Raw genomic sequence first — 6,212 nt, 5'->3', positions numbered from 1 at the left:
ATCAAGTCTTTGCTAACAAGAACTGGGCTTTCACCTTGCTTGTCAACTGGAGGGTTACAACTTCACTCGGATTCTGTAAAGCATCTGGTCCCCATCAACCACATGTGTCATGCCTCTGATAAGACAATATACAGATGTCACTCACCTCTGTGTTTTCAAAAACAAAATCCATCTTCAACCAAGGATTTCCCAGGCTGCTCCTAAAGATATGGTTTATACATGTGTAAACAGAAATTAAATGTGCAGTTTTATGTGAGTGAGGAAAAAGCAGACAGTTGGAAATGGTTCTCCTGCCGAACATAAATAACGTTTGTTTAAGCGGAATGCTTAGGAGGGCCTGAGAGACTGCATGCTCAGCACTCAGATTAGAAAGCATGCCTGCGAAGCCTGCCTCCTCCTCCAGGACTTTGTGATGGCCAGGGCTGACCCTGTCAAAAATCCCACAAAGGATAGTAGACAAGCTGTGAACAACTCAGTTACCAGGGGAGCAGCTCTAGGAAATGTTTAATGTTCAAGGCCAACAGTGTGGTGATGAAGTGTGTCGTGGGCTTGGTTTTCTTCCCCTCAACCCCCACCATTTTTTAAATAATGAAAGTGCTGGGAAATGACTTAGCTGAGGTCACTGAAGGATGACAAAGTTGTTCAGTCAATCTCCCATGTGGTTCTGTCCTATGGCTGGAGCATGTCACAGTGCCAGGGCACAGAGCAGGTGCCCCTCCCTACTGAAGAGGAGAGATTCAGGGTAACCACCTGAGGGCAGGTTCCTGTGACTTGAACCCTACACCTCCTTAGCACTGTAAGGGTTTGCCTTTGCTCTTGGGTCCAGCTAGGATGGAAAACAACCAGCGTCTTCATCTGGTCCCAGTGGTCCTCGCTCTACCTCCCACCTGCCACGTGGGCCTCCATCCCCTCTCATCTCATCAGGAGAGATTCAGGGTAACCACCTGAGGGCAGGTTCCTGTGACTTGAACCCTACACCTCCTTAACACTGTAAGGGTTTGCCTTTGCTCTTGGGTCCAGCTAGGATGGAAAACAACCAGCGTCTTCATCTGGTCCCAGTGGTCCTTGCTCTACCTCCCCCCTGCCACGTGGGCCTCCATCCCCTCTCATCTCATCTTCTTCCTATTTCTTTTTCCATCACATACCTTTCCTTTCCCTCAGAGTTTGACACACTCTTGCTAAGCATCAGCTCTGGGCCTTAAGGAAATGGGTAAGAACCTAGTCCCTGCTTTCAGGGAGCTCACAGTCCAGTCGGGAAGCAGATACACCCCACAACAAATGACAATGTGTCCTACCTACTTCAATTGGGAAGTCCAAGTTCTGGGGACTGACCAGCTCTTCTTTCTCATTTCTCATTTGGATCCTTCCACAGTCAGCACCCAGTGATTGCTTCTTTTAGTCCTAATTCTCACTCACTGGGGATTTTGCAAAGGTCTCCTGACCAGACTCCTCAAATCTACTCTGTTCTCCAACCCACATTCCGCATAGCAGCTAGAACTATTGCCTGTAAATACTTACACAGATACAAGTATATATGTGTATAATTAACTTAAATCTACATTCTAGGGGCAGTTAGCTAAAATTTAAGACAACTCATTATAAATCCACCCTCCATGAGTGACCATTTCAAGTGCTTCAAATGTTGCTTTCTAAATCTGTACAAGAGGGTTCACTAATTACACAAAGCTCATGAATTACACATGGGTGAAATGTGCAGTGTTGGAGGACTGGAAAGAGTACACAAGCACCACTGCCCTTGTACAATCAGTCTAAGAATTCAGCTGCTATAGTTTGATGTGTCCCCTCCAAAATGCAGGTGTTGCCAATGTGACAGTAATAAGAGGTGAGGCCTTTACAAGGTAATTAGGTCATGAGGGCTCCTCCCCTCATGAATGGGATTAGGTGCCCTAATAGAGGGGCTTGATGGAATCCATTCCCTTTGCACCCTTCTTCCTTCTGCCGTCTTGGAAGCACAGAGCAGCCCTCACCAGATGCCAGCGCCTTGAACTTGGACTTCATAGCCTACCAGACTGTGAGAAATAGATTTCTGTTCTTCATAAATTACCCAGTCTGGGGTATTCTGTTGTAGCAGCACAGATGGACTAAGATGCCAGCAAGCCCGGCAGCCTGGTGCTCCAAGTCTAGAGCAGCCTTTGGTTCTGTGCATCCAACTCTGCTTGATCTGACTAGAGAAGTTTTTGTCTGATCTTACCATAGCCACATTCACCTTGGAGTAAGAGTCTGTCAGAGTGCCTAGGATTGGGCAACGGGTCTTATTCGAGTTGAAACAGCAGGTTATACAACTGCTTTGGGCCAGTTTGCTAGCATTTATTCCTATGCCAGAATTTGGTCTCAGACGTGTTTTCACTGTAACACACCACTTTAGTTAGTGAGACTGTGTGGGTGGAGACAGAGCTCCAGCCTCTGATTGATGGAGCCACCCATCTTTATCAAGATAATCTGGGAACTGTTGATAAGCAAAAATGACTTAAATCAGTTCACAGAGAGATCTTCTCAAAAGACGGTTCTGGTTATACCAATCTTCTATTTTAAAAACTTCCTTACCTTCCCCTGTTGTTGGGATAAGTGCCAGACTCCTTAAAATGTCCTGAGGCGCCCTGCAACAGCCCAGCCTCTCCTCTGGCCACTCTCTCTGGGTGAGTGGCCTCCAGTCCCTTGAAGGCCCATTCTCCTTCCCTTCTTCAGCTCTCTACGAGCCATGGAATGCAAACCAGCACACCTACACTTCCCTTATTAAGTCAGAGCAAACATAGAGGCTACAAAATGTCATATAAAGCTTTTTAAAGACTGCCTAGTCTTACAACTCTTTCCCCCACTGCCTTGCAGCAAAGGTGGGGAGCTGGGCCTCTCAGCCCTTTGACTGCCCTCAGAGTTGGATACAGCCTGAGAGCCAAAGTCACTGTCAAGGGCAAGGAAGCCTATCTTCACAAAGCTAACTCCACCCCTCTCCTCTTCCCTTTCCCACAGCACACATCCACTTATTTCAGGGCCAGGTTTGGATTTGTGGCTGAAAAATAACATTAAATTACAATTATTTATAGTATCTCTTCTTCTAACTCGGGTGAATCCCAAAAAGTGATCTTTTGTTTTTCTGAAGATGGTGGGAATACAAAAGAAAGTGACCAACAGAAGACTAAATTGCACTACACAACAAAGGACAGAGAAATCCTGAGGGGCAAGATCTAGACAACTGGCTGGAGAAGCTGGGCAAGAGGAGACGGAGGAAGGAAAAAGAAAGGGGAGCTGGTGCGAAAGCAGAACTCTAAAGATACACGAGTCCATTGTCCATCAGAAATGAACCTTCCCAGGCTCCCTCTGTCCTGCACTCTGGCTGTACCATAACCTCCCATATATCAAGAAGCTGAACAGTCTAAACGGTCAATGACCAAGATGTTTTAGCACTCAGAGTTGACCCTGAGGCACTGCAAATCATTAAAGAAAGATTGAACCACATGTTTGTATGGCATGTGTATTTTATTGTATTCTAAACTTATGTGAAAAAAGTTTATGATAAGGACTTGGCAGTATTTCTCCATGTGTGTTCCAATAGATTTTACACAATAAAAGGGCCCTATTGTCAAGTTGAAAAATGTTGTCTCTTCCTGCTCAGCATTCATCCCTCCTTTCCCTGGAAACTACACCTTGGTTTTCCTTTGGGGACCTCCACCACCCCCCACCCTCCTGCAGTTCATGTAGTTTGCACGGGGTTGACCCCACACATACCCCTTAGTCCAGAGGTGGACCCCAAGCCAGGCCCGGACAATTTATTTTCTACTGCTATGATGATCCACTCAAGGATCAGCATGAGAATCAAGCCAGGCAAGAGAGACTCAATTCAGGGATTTTACTGAAACCACTGGGAAGGAGAAGCTCTTTTCCCTCCGTTGGGATAGTTAGCTAGGATGTCATAAGGTTAGAATGGATAGAAATCACCACATGGACAAGGCCTGCCTAAGATAAAGACCAAAACCTCATCACATCACCAGAGCCCCTGAATCCAGCTATGCCTAAAGCCAGCCAATAATGCCCTAGCCCGTTCAATTGCCTGAACTAATAAATTCTCTTCGCTTGAGCACTTATAATTGCAAGAATGCTGATTCACACACCGGATCACACAAAGTTAAACAAGGTTTCTTTACTATAGGGCTTCATAGAGCCTTCAAAATATTAACATGCATAATGAATCTGTAACAGGGCAATATAATATGCAGTGTTTCCCAAACTTATATGTCCAGTGAACTTTTTTTTGGAAGATCATATCATAGGGCTTGGATTCCACGGAAAACACCTTGGGAAAGGCTAATACACATTACCGATAAGTTAACCTAATATTAAAATACTGCAAATCCCCATTCCCTTATTATTCTGGATAAATGAGGCAAATGGGAATTCATTTATCCAACACTTTTGATGCACTTTTCCAGACTTTAAAAATGTATGTATATGATTTTTTATTCTTTTTACTAAATTGGGGTCATAAGCGCAAACCATGGTATGTTTTTGCAGACTTAATAAAATATGTGTGTATATATATATATACAGTCTTTTTTTAAGATTATATTGGGGTCATAATTCCTGAACTGTTGTACTTTTGAGTTCTGCATTTTAGAATAGTTTGGCCTCTAGTCTCAATGCCAAGCTATCAGCTGCCAGTCCTTTTTGTTCTAAATGTGTCTACCTCTAGCAGTAGCTCTTCATACTTTTCTGTGGGCTGGTACGCCAGATAAGAGAAACTTTCTGGAACCGTGTGTTTAAAAAAAAAAAAAAGAAGAAGAAGTGGGGGAGGGGCTGACATGCTGAGTGTGGGAGCCAGGGTGGGGCGTGCACTGAGTGAAGTGTAGAGTTTCTGTACGTGAAGTTCATGTCAATGACTTTGGCAACTTAAAGGCTGCTTACGTCCAGGTTCTTGCCGTGGTTTTGGACAACTGAAGTTTCCAAATAACTGACCTTCGAATATGGGAAGTGTTACAATACTCAGTCAAGAAAAGAACCACTCTGACTTAACTGTAAGCACTGAACTCTGATTAGGAACTTTATAATGAAATTTATTTTAAGCCCAGGAGAGCCCATAGTCCAAAAAATTCCATTTCTTAGTTTATAAATCATCCATTGGCACAGAAGTCAAATTTCAGTCATTTTTCAGGCATTTTATCTGCGCATAACTTTCAAGTAACTAAAGGGTATTTGTATGCTCCCCTGTTTTATGATCCTATAATAAAATACATGGGGATTTGAAACAATGGGGAGGTAACCAAGCTCCCCACCCACTTGTCACAGAAAGTATAGCCTTGGCCCTGAGCAGGTTAGGCAGGGGTACAGGCGAGCAGGCTGACTGGTCTGGGGAGAAAGGCTTACAAAAATCAGTGTTAGATTCAATCGCAGGAGTGGAAATGCCTGAATCCTTTTGGTTGACATCAAGCTAGGTTTGCAGCCACTCTTCAAGGCTTGACAAGGAAAAGGTAGCAGGATTTCTCATGTCAATATTTAAGGATCCAGAGGCAAAAATTGAGGCACCTGTGGCCCAATAGTGTGGCTTAAAGAGGAGCCCAGCCTAGCACTGCCCTGATGCCTTTTCCAGAATCCAAAGCACATGTTCTGGAAGGTTCACAAGCTCCTGGGCTCCTGCTGCACCCCAAGGTGTAGAGGAGCCAAGCACCTGCTCAGACAACCATGTGTGAATTCTGAGACTGCTCTGCCAAAAAAAACACCCCTGCCTTCCCCCAACCCCCAGCATTTGTGCTCAGAAGGACCTCTGTCTTCCCGCTTCCAGGCCTGCTGACCAGATGTGGGCCTGGGTGATGGCCGGGCAAGATTGAGGAGCCAGGGGGCCATTAATCTGCAATTAGGATTGTGCACACCCCCACCTGCCCCGCCTACTTCCTACTTAACAAGTGCACAGCTGAAAAGCACGTTTAGAGGAAATGGACCCCTCGGTTCCTCTTCAAGAGGCCGTCACTTTGGAAAGCTTTTGTTGTGCAGATCCCATCACCCTGTAGTGGTTAGCTCCATTCTTGCTTTAAAAGCAGAAGCTGGCGGGGGTGGGGGGGATAGTTATTCTCCCTACCTTCCCCCAGCCACCCACAGCGCAGGCCCTAGCCAAGGCTGCTTCCTCCTGATGTCACTGGGCTGTGGTCTCTGCTCAGCTGAGAGCTGTCTGTGAGTGCTGCTGATAGCTGACAGGGGTGGGGAGG

Source organism: Galeopterus variegatus, unplaced genomic scaffold, assembly GCF_000696425.1.
Source record: "Galeopterus variegatus unplaced genomic scaffold, G_variegatus-3.0.2 Scaffold1965, whole genome shotgun sequence".
NCBI lineage: Eukaryota > Metazoa > Chordata > Mammalia > Dermoptera > Cynocephalidae > Galeopterus > Galeopterus variegatus.
This window is presented reverse-complemented; position numbering follows the sequence as displayed.